A 22,012-nucleotide genomic window follows, 5' to 3' on the forward strand; every position below is an offset into this window, starting at 1 on the left:
GAATGGTTCTGTTTTTTAAAGATTTTTTTTTAAATACCTTTAGTTTACTTATTTATTTTTATGTGGAGCTGAGGATCAAACCCAGTGCCTCACATGTGCTAGGCAAGTGCTATACCACTGAGCTGCAACCCCAGCTCTTAGTTCTAAGTGTTTTGCATCTGTTAAGTCACTTTCCTTAACAACCCTGCAGCATCTATATACTGTTATCTGCCCTCATCATACAATGAGGAAACTGAGGCATATAGAGGGTTAGGGACTCGCTCATGCTCACACAGCCAGTCCGTGGCTGAGCTGGGCATCTCTATTTCATTTCCTTAAGGAGGGTATCTTCTCCACAAATTGGATTTGTCTTGGACTTGTTACGCCTTCAAATTGTGTTTTCTTTCTCAAATTAGAACTACAGGGAATGAGTGAGTATACCCTTGTGAGATCTCCCAGCACCCCTAAATTTCACCGAGGCAGAATGGCTTAGAGCACAGAGCTTAGGAAGAGAATCATTCAGTGGCTTATTGGCCAGTGTTTGAGTCACTTTTGTTGCATCCACTGGACTGAGTTGTCTTGGTCTTGTGGAGATGTAGCTGAAATAACTAGAAGCAGATGGTTCTTACCTGTGCGTGCCAAGGGATGTCAAGCCCCTCTGCCATCAACACTGTCACATCTGCATACTTTCAGAATTGTCCTCAGAAAAATGAGAGGCACGACTGAAAAACAGCCTAAATTCGCCTGCCTTTGAAAATATGTAGAACTTCTCATCTACTTATTCTCCTAGGAGAAATCGGAGGCACTCGGAAGTCAGTAATTGTGATCTCTTGAGTCATAATTTCTGAAGTTGTATCAGAGCCCAGTATGGGGATGCAAGATGGAAATAGCACGTGGGTCTGTTTCCATAGACCAGCCGGTGAGTGTGTGAGTGTGTGTATAGGGGGCTGAAATCTCCTCCTGAAAGGAAGGGATTAGCCAGCCAAAGAAGAAAACAGATTTGAAAAATCCCTTTACCCTGAAGGTTTAATAGGGAGTCAGATTTACTCAAATGTCTTCAGTCACGGGTCTCTCTCCTGTTTTTATCTTGTACCCAGCTCAGACTTTCAAAAGAAGGTGAACTTTTATACCCTTGACCTTAATATTTCCATCCACATGATTAGAAGTAAAAATTTTTGTCATCTTTTGAGCTGAAGGGATGTTACTAAAATACATATAAAATCATTCTTCCACTACTTGTATATTTCTTGATTATTGGTAGGTTATTAAGACAAATTCTTGCTTCTGCTTGTGTAATTACAGCACTCAACTCAAATTTCAAAAGACTGTCACTAGCATATCTTTGATTTTTCTCTGGAGAATAAATATCACCTATGATGAGAAAATAATTTGGAAATATTCACATGGATTTTGACATGGCCCTAAGGAGTTAGTCATTAAAGAATGTCAGAATCCTAATTAGTCTTCAAATAATCTTTTTGTGTGTGTGGTAAAGAACTTCTGCTTGGAAGAACAGCATTTCAATATACTAGTTGTCACCTCATTACCTGAAAGCTGCTTGGAGGCATTTTGTGGAATTCAAATCATTTGAGGGCACAGAGAGGCCATTGTGGTACCACAGAAGATGAACAGAGCCTTGAATTCTACCCATGACCCTGCCCCTAACCAAATACATGGCATGGAGCAGATCACCTCTTCTGAGCCTTTGTTTTCTCATCTATAAAATGGTTACACTTGATAATTTTTATAAAATGGAAATGAGAAGGCTGAATGTGATCTAATCCCTAGCTTTGCCAAGGGGGTTCACTCTGCACTCTACCACTGAGCTATATCCCTAGTCCTTTTAAATTTTATTTCGAGACAAAGTCTCACTAAGTTTCTGAGGTTGGCCTCAAACTTATGATCCTCTTGCCTCGGCCTCCCCAGTCACTGGAATTACAGGCATAGGCCACTGTGCCTGACCAGCCCCTAGCCTTCTTTCCTATCACCCTGGAATTTGCTTACCACGCCCCCCCCATTCATACTTCTCTCCATCCCTCCCTCATGTCTCTTTGGAGCACTGGGATAACTTTATGCCATGGTGCCCCTTCTTTCAGGTTTTTGCTCAAATGCCACCACATCAGAGAAGCCTTCCTTGATCACCCTCCCAGGGTGATCTTTTCCTCATCCCCTGCTCCCTGTTACTCTCAACCCACTTCCTCCATTTACTTTCTCCTTAATGTCTAGCACCATTCATTAGGAAGTATAATAAGATGAAGACAAAGGAGCTGATGGAATAGAATAGAAAGTCCCAGAGCTACACCCACATAGTGTTGACTTGGGGGATGTCTTCATTAATGTTTGTTTATTAATTTTATAGTATTAAAAATAAAACAACTTTTAAATAAAACAATGAAAAAGTGGCCTATGCATGGGACAGTTTCATGAACTGTGGATTATGCAAATTCTGTGCATAGGACACTCAAAAGTAAAAACAGAATGCTAATTTGTCTGAAGGGGATTCCTTTTCCTGTTGCAAGGTTGGCATAGACAATCTGGAAAGATCCTTGGAGTCCAGACATGATTCTATGTTGAACATTACTAGGCATTAGGTATTTTCTACTTCCCCAGGAGATATCGTTACCCCCTTTTCACAGGCAAGGAAACTGCAGCTCAAAAAGGCCAAGTCATTCCACCAAAGCCACAGTTTTCATGGTGTCAGAGCCAGAGTTTGTGTGCAGGCCTGACCCATACATAAGCTTTGTTTGTTATTTGAGGGGCTGAACACAGTGAATGCCTGTGACTGTGGCTAGGATTTTGCTAGGGAAATAGAAGATTCCTCTTCACCATGCAAAATAGAAGACCTTTACCTATAAGGACCCTCTGCTATTTCACTCCTACCCATTCCAGAGACCCGTGGAGGAGATCTCAGTAGCTGCACTTTGAAGTCCCTTGTACAGGGCCTCCCCAGTGGATCAGCATTGTTGTCCAAAGAGTGACATATTTTGCCTTTTGCTTGTCTTAATCCTCCCCCTTTCCCAAATATAAAACTATTGGCATTTCTTGGAAAGTAATTTTAGCTTTCCTCGGGGTTTCTGGTATTTTTTTTCAGCGAGCATTTATTTGTGTTCGGGGGCCAGTGTTGCTGCCTTCTTTGTACTTGAGGTAAAGGGACCCTGGCAAGTGCCTTGAGAAGGGTCTTCACCTTCTTATTACCAGCAGCCTCTGCTCCATCTTCCCTCCCCACACTGGGCTCAGAAGTGATCAAAAACCAACTGCAAACTACAGAACCACTGGGAGTTTCTTTCCTTTCTGCTGTTCTTCCACAGTATTTTAAATGCCTCTTTTCTTAAATTATCAAGAGATAATTAGGGGCTGGGGATGTGGCTCAAGCGGTAGCGTGAGTAGTTTCCACCTGGCATGCGTGCGACCCGGGTTCGATCCTCAGCACCACATACAAACAAAGATGTTGTGTCCGCCGAAAGCTAAAAAATAAATATTAAAATTCTCTCTCTCTCTCTCTCTCTTTAAAAAAAGAGATAATTAACATAAAATAAAGTGATTTGTAAGTGGTCAGATGGATCAGTTTTGACAATTCTATGTACCTATGTAACCACCACCTCAGAGAGTCTAGAAAACACTCCCAGCATGCCAGAAAGCTGGCTCTTCAGGCTTTATTTTAATCCGTTCTCTCTTTTGCTTCCCCAGAGCAACCATGCTCTGATTTCTAGCATCATGGTATAAATATTTTTGCCTGTTTCACCATTTTGTGTCATTGAAGTCCTGTAGTATATACACCTTCTACCTGGATGCTTTCACTCAGCACAGTGTCTTTGGGCTACATCTGAATTATTTTGTGTGTGTGTGTGTGTGTGTGTGTGTATGTGTGTCCATTGTTTGCTGCTTTTAATTTTGCAGTAGTATGCATTTAGCTGTGGCATAGCCTAGTTATCCATTCACCTGTTGACAAAAATTTGGGTTGTTTCTGGTTTGTGGCTTTTAAGAATAGAACTCCTATGAACATCTGTGAACAAATATTTTTTTGTGAATATATATTTTCATGGGGGGAGGCGGGTCAGGGAAATTGCCAAGAATAGGGTAGGCAATTTGTTGAACTTCGTTAGAAACTACCAGACAGTTGTCCAAAGTAGTGGTACCGTTTTACCAGCGGCGTGCACGTGCTTCCGTTTCTCCATAGCCTCACCAACATTTTGTTTATAATATCCTTCAGTTGTAGTCATTCTGATGAATGAGATATGGTCACTTGGGGTTTTCTTTTCTTTTTTCCTTTTCAAGAACATTTTGAAAAATTTTCAAGCATGTCAGTCAGTGCTGGCTCAGATACTGAAAAGGTCCTGTGGGAGCGAAGCTGGTGTTAAAAGTTTTATGGACAGGAGGTTTCCACTCATCATCGTTGTTCCTAACACAGTCTTTCCAGCCCTGAGGGTTGTCTGGGCTGCCGCAAGGCAAGCTCAAGGCCAAAACCCTGAGAGGGAACTAGGGAAAGAGACGGAGGCAGGCTAGGGAGGCAGGCTAGAGAGTCAGAGGGGAGAAGAGGAGGGGCCCCTGCATGGGGAGCTCAAAATCACACTGTGACAGCCTCAAGACAAGTCTCAGGGCAAATGGTGCCCCCGACAGACACTGATAATGTAACAAGTTAGTAGCCAACAGGCACAGACCAGTTCATAAGGCCATTCAGGGAGTCCCTGCAGGCTGTCATCTCAGCTGCTGTGAGCACTCAAGGCAGATATGATAACATTTCCAAGGTAGAATTTTGTCACCTTCTAGTTGGCATAGGCAAATGGAAATCCTCTAAAACTGGTTGCTAGACATGGGACAGTTATGTGGCAAGCATTGGAACCCTCCCTTTTTGGGTGCTGCCTCCCAGCTTTCCTGGATCCACCAACCCTGTCTGTAACAAAGTTGGGGAACTACCTCTCAAATATTTCAGCCAATCCACACCATATGTCTTGAATACCCCAGTTCTATCCTTTTCCTGCAGTCACCATCATGCTAATTAGCAAGCCACCAGTTTCCCCAGTAAGGAAAACATTTCAAACATTCCAGGTGCTCTTTGGCCCTGCCTCAAGTATTAGGGAGATGAAGAGGTGACCGCAACTTCAGTAGCAGCCTCGGGGTGGGGGCTTCCTGACTAGAACTTGAGCTGCTGCACCCTGGGTGTGCAATCTTGGCACTCGATCAGACAAGTGGCTGCCCACTGACCAGATTAGGGCTTCACCTGAGTCACAGACTGAGGCCAGTCTCCCTGGAGGTGCTGGTGACTTTTAAGGTAAATTCCAGATGTCACAGCTGTCAAAAAGCTCTGGAGCCAGGGACTTAGACCTAAGGAGAAGTTTCTCAGTCTCGGTTCAGAGGGCAGAGAGTGCTAGTTCTAGTCTTCTTTCATATTTATTGCAGGGTTTGACGTGAGTCTGAAGTCTCCCACCTATAAAATAGGGGTGATCCCTGTTTGTTTGTTTTTGTTTTGAGGTGATAATGAAGATATTTAGTTGGGTCCTTTGCACATGAAAGTCCTAATTATATAGAAAATGTTTTCAATCAGTCTAGTCTCTCTAATATGGTGAAGACTAATATAGTCTCTCTAATATGTCTTTGGAAGAACTGGTATTTTTAGAGAAGAACCCCCAAAGAGCAATAATGTTGAAAACAAGGCAGAAGCTTACTAGCGATGGCACTTCGTGGTCAGTGGAGGGAAAGAACACTTTTGAATGGGCAATCTTTGCCTAGAAAATCAACTAGGCAGGGAAACAAGGGAAAGCAATCCTAGAGGCTGGAGCCATAGATGGTAAATTCTCCCAAAGGAGAATCCACCTGGACCTTTCCTGTAAAGAGTCTGGTATGGGGGAAAGGGAAGAAATCCCAAGCCTCCTTGTACTACAAACCAGCAAACTAGCCAAGGGTCCCAGGAGAAAGGGGGTATTGTGGTTCTAGTAGTTTCCTCTGGCAAGAAACCAAGCATGACTGCTACCCAGGTCTGTGTGTTTCTTTCGTGCCAGGGTCCTGCTGCTTCGCCCTTAACCACCCCACCCACTGACATGGGGCAGGCCACCTAAGGAGCTGCAGGATTGTGGGGAACAGGGCTGCTGACAGCCCTGCCTCTCCCTGCTCCCTGGAGGCAGCTCCCTTGCTTCTCCCAGCTCTATGAATGCCAGGGAAGCGGACTCTTACAGTGGATATAGATGCAGCTGCCAAGCAAAGAATAGTCCTGAACGCTCAGTAATCAATTGATTCAAATCAGGGAGAACAGGCAAGGGTGTTCAGTGCTGTAGCAACAGGAAAGTTAGCATGTGGAAGCTTGGAACTGGGATGTGGGCACTAAGATGGATTCTGCAGCTCTGGTTTTCAGCCAGTGAGTTTGGAGGGCTCCAAACATGGAGGAAGCAATAAAGGGTAGAGACAGTCTGCTGTCCCTAGCAGTGCACAGGGTGAGTCCCAGGAAGCCTTCTGCGCTGCTGTTCCTAACAAATTGAAAGTGTACTGAGGCTGAAACACAATAGAAGTTGATTTCTCACTCACATAAAGCTTCAAATGGATGTTCCTGCTGGCAGAGGGCCTGCCTCCAAGCCATGCGTCAGGTGTGTATACCCTCCTGTCTTGTGGCTCTGCTGTCTTCATCAGATGGCTTCCAATAGGTCCTTATGCATTAAGCTAAAGCAAAGAGAGAGAAAGGAATCGGAGCATCACATATGGAAGGAAGGAAGGGCCAGACCCAAAGTGGTGCGTGTCTACTCACACTCTGTTGGCAGCACTCGGGAACATAATCACACTAACTGCAAGGGAGACTGGGAACTGTAGTCCAGGAAGAAGGGGCAATGCATTTGCTAGATGGCCAGTCAGTCAGCCATAGATGAAATAATCCTGGGGAGGATGGAAATAGCTCCTGCCTGGGTCCAGAAGCCTAGTGTGTTAATCAGCTTCCCATTGCCATTACAAATACTCGAGATAAGTATTATCTTGAGATAAGGGTTATTCAGCTCTCAGGTTTGGAGGTTTCAGTCCATGGGCTGTTGGTCCTATTGCACTGGGGACTGTGGTAAGGGAGCACATTAGGGCACAGAGAGCGTAGAGGAGGAAAACCATTCCTCATGGCCAGCAAGTGAGAAAGAGAAGACCAGGGGCTGCAATACCATTATCCCCTTCAAGGGCATACCCCCCAGGGACTGATGACCTCCTGCCAAGGCTTCATCTCCACAGGGGCCTTTGGGGGACACTTGTCCAAACCAGAGCACACAGGAAGTGAGAAATGAGCTCAGAAAAGAAGGGGAACACCTGACTCAGGATGTGCATTTCAGAGCCCAGTCTTCACTAGTAGCAATGATAATAGAAGAGGAGGGAACTTAGGCAGGGCTGGGCCAGAAAAAGAAATCTAGGCAGGCCTGTCTGAGCCACAGGAGAAGGCCAAGAAATTGTAGGTTCTGATTTGAGACAGGAGACACTACCCACTTTCTGTTCTTTCTTACCCCACACCTACCTTTCCTACATTAAACGATGTTCATGTTCTAGAAAACTCTGCCCCTCCCTCCCATGAAAACAACCATTTCCTGGGGATTCACAGCTCAGATCCTGGGGGCAGAAGGGAGAGGAAAGCAACAGTCCAACAAATCAACTCACACCAAGGTGGTACCAATCTGCTGGGGTTGCTGAGAAAATGAGATGAGAAAATGAATGTAAAATACCTAGCAGGGTGCCTGGCACATGATAAATCAGTGCTCAGTAAATGGTTTATTATTATCATCTTGTGAGTGTGTGGAGAGAAGCAGTGGGGAAGGGGGAATGAGGAAGCTAGCAAAGCCCTGAAAACTAAATTACTTCTTCTTTTCTCCCCAACCTAATGGTCTCACTATTGAATTGAGGCCTCCTGCTCATTGGGGCCTGTAAAGACATCAAAGTTGTTTTGGCTGAGTTGGCAGTCCTTTAGGACACAGGGTTAATTGCTAAGGGGCAACTCTGAACACCCTTGGAAGAGCTGGCACCCTTCTAATGTTTCCACACACCCTTGTCTCGCCTCCAACCCTCACCAGCCCTGGGCTCCAGTTGCCCAACCAGGCACCCTGTTCTGGACACACCTGCCATCTTATGCCTTTCTTCCATTTATATCCTTCTGGAAAATTCTCCTCCATTCCACCATCTCCTCCTCAGAAATCCTACAGATGTGACAAGGTCTAGTTCACATGTCACCTGCAGCAATAAAAGCCTGATGGTTGGAATTCAGAGGGATAATACCAGAGGAGGGGCAAACGAGAAAGAGGAGGAATGGACAAGAATCCTGTTTGGACTACTACAGGGAAACAGGTGGCTTTATTCCAACTTGACTACCAAGTGTGTGTGTGTGTGTGTGTGTGTGTGTGTGTGTAAACACGTGCATTCCAGAGGAAGTCTTCCCCTAAAGAAAATAGGAAATAACACCTATAATCTTCATTGCCAAGAAGCCAGATGTTAGGCAGCCAATCTGTTTCCTTTCCCCACTTCTACTTTGTATTGTTTATGCTGTATTAACTCTCACCATGATACTTGCTTTAAGATAAATATAGTGATTTCTTAAGGACTTCAAAAGATTCACCAGCCCTAAGATTCTGCCCAGCATGTTGTTCTGCTCTTGAGAGAGCTTGCCTCCAGGCAGAGGAGTGCTTTTGACTAAACTGAATTCCAGAAAGAAGTCTTCCTGTTTAAAAGATGAGCATTCCCTACCCCCTTCTTCCTGCATTGTCTTCGTACTTCTTGGGTCAGGGTTGTCATTATTATTTTTATTAGGCAGTATGCAGCTGATGAAGTGAAGTCGTGTTTATTTATTGTTTTTTTTGGTCCCTGAGTTGGAATACACGATCACTAGAAAAGAAACTCCCTCTGTGACTCATCCCAGGAACATCTTGCATTCCAGCCAGCACAAATATGATTAAAAGAACTTTCTGGAGGGCCCCAGTTAAATTTTAGCAAAGGAGCATATCAGCCAAGCTGACCATCTCTTGAACATTTTGCTTTTGGAAAGATAGTCATCTCTGGCCTCCTTATATGCCTTATTCTTTATGAAATCTTGAGGCACACCCCCCATGAGCCGATTCTTCTGTGGCTTGGGCATTGTTAAAAATAACAGTGTCTTCTTCATGGGGTCATAGAAGGTTACACTGACTGGGGAATCACCTGGTCATGGTAGCCTAAATGAATGGCATTTAAATATTCACATAATATGCACTGGAACTTTCCAAGGCATGGTTAGTGTAGCAGATGCTATTGGTGCCCCCACCATATCCCCTCAGACTCAGCTCTGTACACCAAAGGTTACTTACTGCATGTACCTGTGACTGTCCCTTAAGGTTTGTTTTTTGGTTTTTGTCTCAGGAGCACACTAGGCCTGCATGCTGTGCTATCTGGAAGTGCCAAGGAATGAACGTATCCTCCAGAAGCAACCCCTGACCAGTGATGGATGGAAGTTGGTGACTAAACACCCTGACTTCCTGGCCTCTCAGTTGACATAGCCCTGAGGAATGTGTTCTACACAGTCTCCCAGAATTCCCCAGTGGAACTGAGCTCCAGTTGCCTGCAGTGGTAACTTGCTTGATAAATTAGCTTCTTTCCTTTCCTGTCTTGCTGCTTTACTCCCCTTCTGGTGTTTTCTGGGACCTTCTCCCAAATAAACTATTTTCAGTTAATTCTTTGCCTTAGGATCATCCCATGGGAGAACCCAAGCTAAGATAACTATAGCCAGTTGGGTTCACCAAAAATCACCAGCTTCCTCTCTTCACCTTCCTTACCAAGATCATCATCACTGACAGTGGTCACTGAGTTTCCATGTGACTGTAACCCTGCAGTAGCATGTTGTCCTTTGAGAGCCTGTAGTTTCTGCATGGAAACCTGATAAGGTAGAAAGCAGAGTTTCAGGAGGTGGCTCATTCAGTAAAATGAGATAAAGACAACTCTAGATACTGTGGAAATCTCTGCACCTGGGAAGCACCTACTCAGGAAATTTCTTTTGGGTGAGCACTAAGTGTTTGCTGATTGAGTCCATAAAGGAATAAATAACTGCTTTACATTCACATCCTTTCTTTGCTCTTAGTGCATGTACCTTTTAATGAAGCCAGCAAACTTGGTCCTAGTTGTAGACTCTTGAATCTGTGGAGAAAAGTCAAGAAAGTAAGAAACTTCTTTCCCATGATTGGCATCTGAAATTCCTCACTTAGACTTCTACTTCTTTGTCCATAGCTCTATTGCTGACTAGATGCTGTTTACTATACCAATCATGGAAACAATACTTGAGCCTTATCATTTGTATACCTCACTGAGAATGAGTTTATCATCTTTTTTTCTGCAAATTCCAATTTTTTTTGGGGGGGACCCAATTCTGATTGCCCAAGGAAGACTGGAGGTTAGTGTTAGCCAAAAATGAAAATCAAACACCAAAATAATATGAGCTTGAATATTTTTTTCTAGGACTGACAGCACAGCCAAGTACCAAGTAAATATGCCTGGTGATTTTAAAAGCATGTGCATTCTGCCAGAATTTGGACCAGCTTCCTTATTTACTAGGAGTACTTGTACTTGTGAACAATGTGCTGTTTTTCAACATGTCCTCAATGTGCTGAGAAACTCCCTTCTCACCTCTCTCTCCACCACATGGCACAGCAACCAAGCTGTTACGGCTTGACAGCGCCCCTTGTGGCCAATTGGAGATCTCATTCCGTGTTTTCCTCACAGCTTCCTTCAGTTTCCTCTATAAACTTTAAATTTTCTCTCCTTCCATTTCTACCTAGTTAGCTCAGAAAATCTTTTTGCTTTCTCTCTCCCTTTTATCCTTACCCTCTTCCTTGTCTGCCCCATGTTTTTTTTTTATGAGAAAATGATCCTAATCATTACTGAAAGGAAGAAAGGAGAGATACTTAGGCCCTGTGCAAAGGAGAAAAAAAAAACCTGAAGGATCTGAAGTGAAATTATGAACAGCCAAAGGGCAGTAACTTCAGAACCCTTAAAAATGCTCATGAGTCCATATGCAAGATACATAAGGCTCTGGCTCCCCCCCCCTTTTCCCCCAACCTGAATGAGGAGTAGATTTTTGTATTTATTTAATCATTTTCCTGCCATCTTTAGTTCCTGGTGTTACAATAGTATTATCTTCTGTTTTTACCACAAATGTTCAGTATCTTAGCTATGTTGGGGGTGAAGTGGGTTTGGGGTGCCAGCCTGGAAACCTCCCATCAGGTGTAACACTGATTCTATGACAATTGCCTTCCCAGTTCCTACCAGCTGATTTTCAAGTGAACCCTTAAACATACAGGGTTATGAATGTGTGAACCCATTCAGATGCCAAGGGAGTATTTGATGCTACTCAACATGCAAAGAGGAAATATGGCCAGGGGTCTAATGAGGAAGAAGATGAAGCCAATGTGACAATAAGGATGATGACAGTGAGAATGATGAAGATGAATCCAGTGCTAATGATGTGATGACAATGATGATGATAACAGTGACAGTGAAACCAACAGTGATGGCAAGGATAATGATGTTGGTCTTGATTTACAAAGCACTTTCCATGTGCCAGGCGCTGTGCCAAGCACTTTACATAGATTATGTCCCTTAATCATTATGAACACTCTGTATGATGGGGATTTTTAAAAATCCTCATCTTACACAGAAAGAAACTGAGGCTTAGAACTAACTTACCCAAGGTCACGCAGCTAGCAAAGTTTGGCAGGCTGATGTTTGAACCTAGGCCTCTCTGAGTTCAAAGCTTTCCATTCTGCCCAGCCTCACAGGGGGCTCAGTACCCAGGGTAAGCTGGCACTGTCCCCATGCTAACAATTGGTGAGGGGCTCACTGACATTAGGAGAAGGGGACAGTCTGAACTCCAGACCTTAGTACTTCAGAATTCTGCACCTCTTCCTTCCAGTGACCCCTCAGAGGGTCTATTTCTGTCACACTGGTCTCTGGAAAATGTCTTGCTAATGACACAGGATTATAAACAGTCTTTTTCCCAGAACAAAAATTTAACCTTTGTATCTCAATCTAATTAGAAGTATTTTCTCTTTCAGAGGCAGGTTTTTCCCCTTTATTCTAAATTGAAGAGGTTTCTTTGTTGCCAGAAAAAATCACCCCAAACCATAGTTCTTCAAGAGGATAGACCCTGGCCTGAGACCTTAAACATGACCTATTGCTCCTGCATGGTATGGCTCCTATGGCCCCAGTCCCTGATGGTGTCTGGGGTTTGGTGTCTGGTGGAAAGCTGCAGGGCCTCAGCCGAATGCAAAAACAGCCACTTGCTGACTTGCACATTCCACTCTCCATTTTGTATATACTGCTTCTTATCCTTTTATTTCCTCATTCAATGATCCTGTGTTGCTGTTTAAAGGCTGTGTTGAGGAGTCTGATATATGTAGAAAGATAATAGGTGATTTAACTATGGGACAAGGTGGTGTTGGTGACCAGAATTCAAAGGTGACCACTGCCTGGCATCTCAGAGGCCCCCAAGAATGCCCAGACCTCAGAGCACACAAATGAATGGACTTGTGTCAGAGAGGTTTCAGCCACACACACTCACCAGCCAACCCTCAGGCCCTCTGTCACTGAATTCCTGATCCAAGTTGCTTCCTGGAAGCCAGCTTATGGTCATAACCTTACCCCCAACTTCCCCTCTAATTCAGTCAACCATCCCAGCTACATAAGCGATGGTAATCCTCACCAAAAACAGCTCTTCCTGAGAGTCTCATGTAATTCTGCGGTGGCCTCTCACCTTCCATTGAGGTTCACCAAGAATACTTCTTTCCTTGTAGTGTCAGGGGCAGGCCTCTCTGGAAAGCAAACATTTATCATTCTCTACCTTAGAGAGGTCCTTGCACTGACATCATCTCCTACATCTGTCTATGAGCCTTGAACCCCAATCAAAGTAGACAACAATAGAAAATGGGTTTGGTTAATGCCCTGAGAAATGAGCCAAGAAAAAGGCTACATGCCTGTAATCCCAACTGCTTGGGACGCTGAGGCAGGAGGATTGCAAGTTCAGTCAGTCTCAGCAATGGTGAGGCACTAAGCAACTCAGTGAGACCCTGTCTCTAATAAAATACAAAATAGGGCTGGGGATGTGGCTCAGTGGTTGAGTGCCCTGAGTTCAATTCCCCAGGACCAAAAAACAAACAAACAAACAAACAAAAAACTACATGCCTTCCAAGAAAGTAGTACCAGGTTGGAGGAATAGGAAATGTATGCCAGCGCATAGTAGGTTCCCAGATCATTCTTGAGAGGATGAATAAATGAATTGGCATGAATCTAGTCCAGCCCTACACTAAGGCCTGCATGGTCCCAAGGGTCACCATGGATAATTTAGGCAGGCTACAGGTATTCAGGAGTAGGAAATGAGATAATAAACACAGAGACATCTGACATCATCTACAGAGAAAGAAAGGCAGCAGAGTGCCCTCGCCACCAACTATTCCAGATTTCTCTTGAGGCCTGGGTTCTAACCCAGCAAAGACTTGGAAAATTAGGCCTTTGAGCTATTTATTTTCTCCCTCCAATTCTGCTTGACAGCTCACACCTGCTCACCCTTTGGTGCCCACAGCAGTTCCTCTTCCAGCAGCTCTGGGAAGGTTAGGTTTGACTCCTTCCCAGCAAGCACCACTCACTCCTGGGAGGTCTGAGAAGGGGGCAGTGCCAATATTACAGAAGAGGAACCTGAGTCCCTGGGGTGTAAAATGACTTTCCTACAGTTATGAAAAGCTCATGTGTGCATTGAACCTTTGACTTCTATTTCAATGACTTGTCTATTAGGCATCTCTGACTCAAGGGGGTATTTCTTCTTAATCAAGCTTCTTGCTCACCAAACTCTTCTTGACATTTTGATGGTTGACTGAAAATGCCGCAGTCTGGCTGGGCACAATTCAGGAGCCACTTGTCAAAAGAAACAAACTTTATTTTTAAAACTACAAACGCCAAACAAAACAGCTCCTCAGGAAAAACCCTCAGAGCCCAACTGCCACCACACGCTTCCACAAGCCTCTCACCACACAAACCACACCACCTCCCACAATCCTCCTGCTCTTGAGGCCGATTGGCTGGGTCGTGTGGGCGGAGCCAAAGAAGTCCCCCAATGAGCAGTTCCGTAGTCTGAAGGGCAGGGAAACAGCCCAATGAACATGACTGCAGAGGAGCCAATCAGCTAGATGTTGCTGGGGCCGCTGTGAGCCAATCATCAGCTGGCAGTCTGAAGGGCAGGGAAACAGCCCAATGAACATCACCGCAGAGGAGCCAATCAGCTAGATGTTGCTGGGGCCGCTGTGAGCCAATCATCAGCCGGCAGCTGGAAGTTTGCTGGCAGCTGGAAGTTTGCTAGGCCCCCTTTGGCTGTGGCTCTCAACATCTCCCCCTCTCTGTTTAAACAACAAGCATGTGGCTTAGGGACCCTGCCTGCCTTAGGTTGTCCAATACTACATATGGTCCTTACCCGTCTTCGGATGAGCTGACCTCAGGGCGTCAGCCTCCTGTCTTAGGTTGGTACCATTGTAATTGGATCTTACCCGTCATTGACTACCGGTCCTACCGGTCCGGTATACAGCCACACCTGTGGAGAGGTACCAGCGGGGGGGTGAGGTTCTTTGCCTCACCTCTGTTGGCCCCCAAATAGCTGAACGATCATGACAAGCAGAAGGGAGGAAGATATACCAAGCCAATCGACAGCTCTTGTTGGAAAAATTGTACCACCGATGACATCATCAGCAAAAATACTCCAACACTACCACAAGTCGCTGCACCAATTACTACGGTCTCTTAAAGTTATAAAAATATCATATAAAATACCACAGGCTTTAGAGGATAGGGGCATAGGAAGTTTGCTAGGGCCCCTTTGGCTGTGGCTCTCAACAGAAAGTATCCCCCATATTTTGGTGTCAGGTGCTGGTTACAATAGAGATGTTCTAATCCAGTGTGGCTGACTCTGGCCAGTGCATTAGACTCAAGCGCCCCTCAACAACCTTGGGAATTTGAAACTAAGGCAATGGGTTGGGTAATGTGCCTTTGAGGAAGAAGCGCAGGTCTGGAAGTCAGTGTATTCTATGCTGTGTGAACTTCAGCAAGTCACTTGACCTTTGAGCCTCAGCTTCCTGCTCTGCAAAGCAGGAGGGCCTGGCCAATTGAACTGGCCAATGACTCAAAGACTTGTTCACTTTGGGGGAGACCTTGGAAGTCTCACTGGGCCCTGAGAGCTTTGTCCCTCCTGCTTAGTGGTAATGTTTTCATTCTTACCCTTGATCAGAAAAATCTTGAACACCCCACAACACATACATACATTCATATACACACATGTATGTTATTATGACTTTTTATATTTACTTATTGCACCATGAAAACTGAGAATAAAAAGGCTGAGATGATAAAATGGGAATAAATGACTTTTATGGCATCTCAGAGCATGCCCTTATTTCTTTTTCCTGGAAAGACTTTTTTTTTTTTTTGGTACCAGGGATTGAACTCAGGGGCACTCGACCACCGAGCCACATCCCCAGCCCTATTTTGTATTTTATTTATAGACAGGGTCTCACTGAGTTGCTTAACGCCTTGCCATTGCTGAGGCTGGTTTTAAACTCACGATCCTCCTGCTTCAGCCTCCGGAGCTGCTGGGATTACAGGCATGAGCCATCGTGCCTGGCTCCTACGAAGATCTTGAAGTTCTTGTGTTGATGGCCAGTCAGTGATTCTGGGCCCCACCCCTTTCATTTTTCATCAGAATCAGACCAGACCTAATATTTGCACTGTGTTCTAACAGGACTTCCCCATAGTCATTGCCCATCCTCAAACAGATTTGTCTCAGTTGAAGTCTGTGTGGCCACCACTGTTTTAATAAATCAAGTAGCATGCTGGGTGACTTATATCCAAAGCTCATTTGGGTACTCATGTTCCTTTTGGAGAGCTGTGTAGATCTCTGGATGTAGAAGGCAATCAACCATAAGGCAAGTGACTATGTTGTATATTCTCCATATTTTAACCAATTTGGGAATACATTCATGTGGTAATTATGTTCACAGCTTTGGTAAAAAGGCCCTGTGCTGATGTTTAAAGCTCAGAAAATTTAATCACTGGGGCACGTAATTGACAATTATTACACCCTATGGGGAGAGAAAATCATTTTTACCCAGTTGGAATTACTTCTTAGATATTTAGTGCATCCTAGGTCCTAAATGGTGAAACCATATGTGCATTGTATTAAGGACAAAAATTATGCTTTTCTCATTTGGCTCATAGTGAGTGACGGGTGGTTTTTATACAGAATTAGGTCAGTCATTGAGGGTGTGGTTTAAGAACTGGACCAAAGTAGAAAATAGACTCAACACAGAGTGTGGGTGGAAGGGGGGCAGGATTCTGGTGGAGGTGTCTAGGAAATCAGCCTTTTAAGAGGAGGGACAGCTCACCTCTTCCTGATGATAGGGGCATATGGAAGACACTTTGAGGGCTGGAGGGAAGTTGTGGGAGTTTGCAGGTTGATAGTTTCAATCTTTTTTGTGAAGTAAAAAGGAAAGTCAGCTATTGAGAAGAAATTTGGCTCACAAACTGTCTTGTGCTCTGACCTTTAGATTAAGGGTTCCCAGGGCTTGGGATGTGGCTCAGTGGTACATGGCCCTGGATTAGATCCCCAGTACCACACAAAAAAGTAGATTAAGGGTTTCCAGCTTCACTGTATATTAGAACCTCCTGGAAATTTTTTGAAAACTCCAGTGCCCAAGCCATATCCCAGAACAATTAAATTGGTCTTGGGAGTGGGACCCACACATTGGTATTTTTTTAAAGCTCCAGGGCAATTTCAATATACGGCTAGCTTTGAGAACCAGTAGACTCAGACCTTAATGTGCACGCAAATCACCCAGGAATCTTGTTGAGATGAAGATTCTGATTCAGTGGATCTGGGTTGTAGTCTGAGATTCTGGATTTCTAACAATCTCCTGGGTGATACTGCTGCTTCTGCTCCAAGGACCCACCCTTTGAATAAGAAAGACATAGATAATCTTTCATTGTTTGTTCCAGAATAATTGATAGCTGCTGATATGCTCCATGAAAACAAAAGCTGTCAATATTTTAGAGATGGAAAAGTCATATCTTGAGAAAACGGAATCTTAGAATATGTAATCCTGTGCCACACAGTGAAGCTCCAGTCAAAAAATGATGGACCAGGGCTGGGGATGTGGCTCAAGTGGTAGCGCACTCGCCTGGCATGTGTGCAGCCCGGGTTTGATCCTCAGCACCACATACAAACAAAGATGTTGTGTCCGCCGATAACTGAAAAATAAATATTAAAATTCTCTCTCTCTCTCTCTTTAAAAAAAATGATGGACCACATATTCAATGGGTATCTCATAAGATTATATCACCATCATGGCCATCTTAGTTTGCATAAGCACACTGAATGGCATTCACAAAATGACGAAATCAGCCATCACTTTGGTTCTCAGAATTTGCCCCGTTGTTAAGCAACATGTGGCAAGCATTTAAAGCATGATCATTTTAGTGGAAGAAGCTTGTCTTATAGAAAAATCCAGATGAGGTTAATCTCAGTGGAAGAGGAGAGCAAGTCACATTTACATCCTGAAGCTAAGTGTGCCTTCTGAGTGACCTCCCTCCAGTAATCACAGGGGCCTCAAAAGGCCATTGAGAAAAATGGCCCCTGGCTTGAGTTGCTGTGAGACAAACCCCTCTTGATACCTGCCACACTGAGGTAGTCACTCCTAAGGCATTTGCTTAAAGGTGTTTGGCACTTTGGACCCAGGGCCTTATAGTCATCTTTATAGTCATTTCTATGTTGAAAATGGTTCCAGTTCACAAAATATGATCTGGGCATTTAGGAGGGGCTCCCAGCATGCTGAGGGCATTAGGAGTAACGTAGGGATGTGCGTGTGTGTGTGTGTGTGTGTGTGTGTGTGTGTGTGTGAGAGAGAGAGAGAGAGAGAGAGAGAGAGAGAGAGAGCACACCTCTCTCTCTCTCACATTGTGTTCAATGCCTGCAACCAGGAAATAGGATGTGGAGAGTAGTCTAAATTATATGAGTAGTCAAGTGTTTTTGCTTTTTAAAGTAATCCATAAATAAGACCATATTATGAAAACACCAATGTATCCAGAAGCCCATAGGCCAAGTTAGGTCCTTGCGTAAATCTCTGGAAGAAAAAGCCTGAGAGGCAGGCATGGCTTTGTGGGCACCCTTTGAGGTGCAGCTGTGGGACACTGACTGACTGCTAGCGAGTTAGGCCTGAGGTCAGCTTCTTCATGAATGTCACTCCTTAGAAGGAAAGCAGTTGCTTTCAGTTTTGTTTTCTGAGTGCAGCAGAGAAACACAGGATGAATTCATTCATTCCCCAGGCCCCTTGGGCTCTTCACTGGCCACAAAGCGCTTTCACATCAACTATCTCATCCAGGAGTCCCTCGCTGGCTGGTGAGGATGGTGGCCGCCTCAGTGTGCTCCCATGGCACCTGTGGGCCTGACTCTTTGCTCTTCCCACATCAGGTCCAAGCCAGTCTCCTCTCTTGGAGTAAATAGGCAATCCCAGTATAGGGAGGCAGGTTGGACTAGGGAAGGTTAAATCTGGATTTTGTGGGAATCCAGTGAGGTGGGGCAAGATCTCAGAGGAAGTGTGAGATGAGCAGGAGTTGACTGTTCCAGGCTGAAGGTAGAGGCTAGTGAGGACTCCAGGCTGAGGGGCCAACCCTAGGAAGATCCAGCCTCAGTAATAATTAGATCTTTGCAGTAATTAGGCTAAGGAGTTTCAGGTAACAGTTCTGTGGCCCCTCAAGTCTCCAGGCTCAGCTACTTATCCCTGATATTCCTCCCCACCTCATCTGCCCTAGGCTCAAGGCTTTTCCCCAAAGGCTTCATTTGGGGGGAGGGGAGGGCGCATGAGCTTTACTGGGTGAGGTCCTAGCAACTGGCTGAGGGCCAAGAGAATGATGGTCTCCAGTGACCTGCAGATCCAGATTGCCCACTTTGCACTGGTTTAAATGAGGTCACCCATCCATTCTGCCTGTGCCCATTATTATCACTTAGCATGTGTGCATTGCCATCGTTTACTGAGTCCTCCCCCACACACCCAGTGATAATGGGCACAGGCAGAATGGATGGGTGACCTCATTTAAACCCATTTGAAAATGATGTTTTGCAAAACCCAAACAAAACGTTCCTTGTCACTTCTAAGAAATTCACACCCACTAATGCTTGAGCATTAGTCAGTGGTTCCTGCAACGCTCCTTGATTTGAAGAGGTCTCCAGCCCACCCTCTGCCCACTCTAATCAGTAGCTTGGCTGAGCAGGGAGGATGGGCTTCTGCCTTTCTCTCCAGTCATTAACTGGCTTCTGGGCTCCTCCTTAGGGACAGAAACTTGCCCTTTGAACCCTCAATTCAAGAGCTGGCTTTTATTCTCAGAGCAGAGCCGAGCATTCAGCACCAGCTCTTGCAGTAGCTATGTCCATGCCATCTACTGTGGGCGCACCCAGACCCTCTGGAAGGACGTGTGATGGAAGCAGAGCTCATATTCTTTGCCTGGGTATCTCCGGGGATAGCGTACCAAGTGGGGACTGAGTGGAAGAACATTAGCTTGTCTCAGTGAGCCAGTGGCTCTCCAGAGAAGAGGCTAGAGGTGTTCGTGGGTCACCTTTGGCTGAGGGCTGTTATGTCAGAGGAAGGGAAAGGGAGGTTTTGGCCAGGGGCTTCCTTTCCCTTTGCCCCTGAGATACTGCATACTGCCTCCCACCACCTGCACCCTACTCTGGCCTGCAATCCATCAGGCGTCAGCCATTTCCCCAGAAATGTGGCATTTCCAGCAGGAGATTTGAAGGCCTCCCCATTACTCATGTGACTTCTATCTCTGGAAGGCAGGCTGGGGACAGCTGGCTGGGTAACTGGAAGTAGGCTGAGAAGGTGCCCCCCTTCTCAGCACTCCAGTAACACAACCATAGCCACTGTAGGCTGCACACTCCTCAAAGACAGGGATGCCAGTGATGAGGGGGATAGTGGAGGCCACTGGTAGAGAAAAGAAACAGTTCCGTGAATTTACTGGAAAGGACCTGGCCTCTACTTTGAAGTAATCTTATGCTCAAGTGTTCTTTCTTGCAGGCCCCCATAGGTGCATGCCCCCCTTGTTGAAGAGGAGGCTGTGGGAATGACATTGAGAGATACAGCCTTCAGAGCTCCCTTAAGAGAAAGGGAATCTGGGATTGGCCCTGAACTCTAATCCCAGCCTCAAGCTCATTATTGAACTACCCTATGGAATCAATTTCCTCATCAACAAAATGGGCATAATTCTAGGGCCCTTCTGGCAGGGTCATTCTGAGGGTTGAATGAGGTAATGCATGAGAAGTTCTCAGCAGAGGGCCTGGCACATAGCAAAACCTCAATGAATTTCAGCTCTTACTATCCATGAGAGGACATGGAGTGGAGGCCTATGGGAGGCACCCCACCCTGGCAAGATCCTCTGAGCAGGAGGGTCTGGGGAGAGTTAGCAGACCAAGAAGGGAGGGAAGGGAGGTTTCCCAGGAAACCATGGGACCTGGCACCTGAGCTGAGTGTGTGTTTGAAGCAGGTAGAGGGGGCATCCAGAAGTTTGCCCTCTCTCTTGGAAGGGTGTTGAGAGCAGCAGACAGGTAGCAAGGGAGGTTGCCATTTCTGGAAGGGCAGATAGATGCAATCATTGTGAGAAATGATCCTAACCCCACAGGAAGCCCAAAGATGGTTAGAGAATTTGCCTTGACTCCTGCAGGGTTGGCTCTTACCATCAGAGTTCACCTCAGGTGGTGGCCATGGGTGACTTCCTTGACATTTCTGTCCTTGTCCTCATTAGTCCCACCCCAGCTTCCTTTCAGCTTTTCCTCCCTACTCCCTGAGGGTTCTGGCCACTGTGAGGGACGGGTCAGACCTTTTTGGAAGAAACCTTGGGTTCTCAGTGCCTTTACAGGACTATGTGCAGGTGCAATAAATATTTTTCCCACTACTGTTGCTGCCAATCCTAGCATATCTTTGATGCTGTCTCATGCTAGCAAATCTCTGATCACACTATACTCTTCATGAAAGCATGGACCTTGTCTCTCTTGCTCATGACTTCAACTCTAGCCCTCAGCAAGGTGTGGGTCAGCAGTGGCCATTTAGCAAATGAATTGGTTGGATGAGTGAATGCATGCATGCGTGCATGTGGGGGATGACTGGTGAATTGGAGGCATGACGTTTTCTGGGCTGAATCATGGACTCATCTCATGTAGAACCAGGACCTTCAGCTGGGGCATGCCGCAATCTGGCTGGGCACAATTCATGAGCCACTTATCAAGCAGAAACGAACTTTATTTTTAGAACACACATGCCGCACCACACAAGCTCTTCAGGAATTCCCTCAGAGCCCAACTGCCACTACCGGCTTCCCACAAGCCTCTCAACCCCCCACTCCTCCTGCTCTTGAGGCCGATTGGTTGGGTTGTGTGGGCGGAGCCAAAAGAGTCCCCCAATGAACAGCTCCATGGTCTGAAAGGGCGGGGAAACAGCCCAATGAGCATCACCCCATGCTAAGAGCCACAGCCAAGTAATATGATGCATGGCATTTTGGGTTGAAAGGTGATGCCAGCTAGCCATTGAGATGATATGATTATGTTAAGATCTGCATTCATATGGATATTGGACTCCTGCTGTCCACCTGGGCCTGCTATGGGACTCCTGGAGAGTTCCCATTGGTTGGGGAAGTGCGGTAGGAGGGAATTCCGGAGGAGGGACTTCCTGTGGGGGTCCGGGAGAACGCCGCATGGGTCGGTCGGCAGTCTTCCTGGGAGCGTGGGCGGGGGGAGTTTCAAAAATAAAGTTTGTTCCTGCTTGAGTGGCTCGTGATTTTGTGCCCAGCCAGACTGCGGCAACCCCAGAGGAGCCAATCAGCTGGCAGCTGGACGTTTGCTGGGGCCACGGTGAGCCAATCAGCTGGAAGTTTGCTGGGGCCGCTGTGAGCCAATCAGCTGGAAGTTTGCTGGGGCTCCTTCAGCTGTGGCTCTCAAAAGGGGCAAGCCCCCTCAGCCTCTATGGGGGCAGGCTGCCTCCCAACTCTG

At 45.7% G+C, this 22,012-nt stretch overlaps 1 protein-coding gene across 5 annotated transcripts in view; it reads left to right on the top strand.

The window, feature by feature from the left end:
• Rai2 (retinoic acid induced 2) overlaps positions 1–22,012 on the top strand; it is a 70,278-nt gene that overhangs the window by 45,128 nt on the left and 3,138 nt on the right. For 3 of the 5 annotated variants that reach the window (XM_026396742.2, XM_026396745.2, XM_026396744.2), the window contains one exon: positions 9,316–9,522. The exons of the other annotated variants lie outside the window; for them this stretch is intronic. The gene's annotated coding sequence lies outside the window, so the exon portion shown is untranslated. The remainder of the gene's footprint in view (positions 1–9,315; positions 9,523–22,012) is intronic. 5 annotated transcript variants of the gene reach the window in all.

This window comes from Urocitellus parryii, chromosome X, assembly GCF_045843805.1.
Source record: "Urocitellus parryii isolate mUroPar1 chromosome X, mUroPar1.hap1, whole genome shotgun sequence".
Lineage (NCBI taxonomy): Eukaryota > Metazoa > Chordata > Mammalia > Rodentia > Sciuridae > Urocitellus > Urocitellus parryii.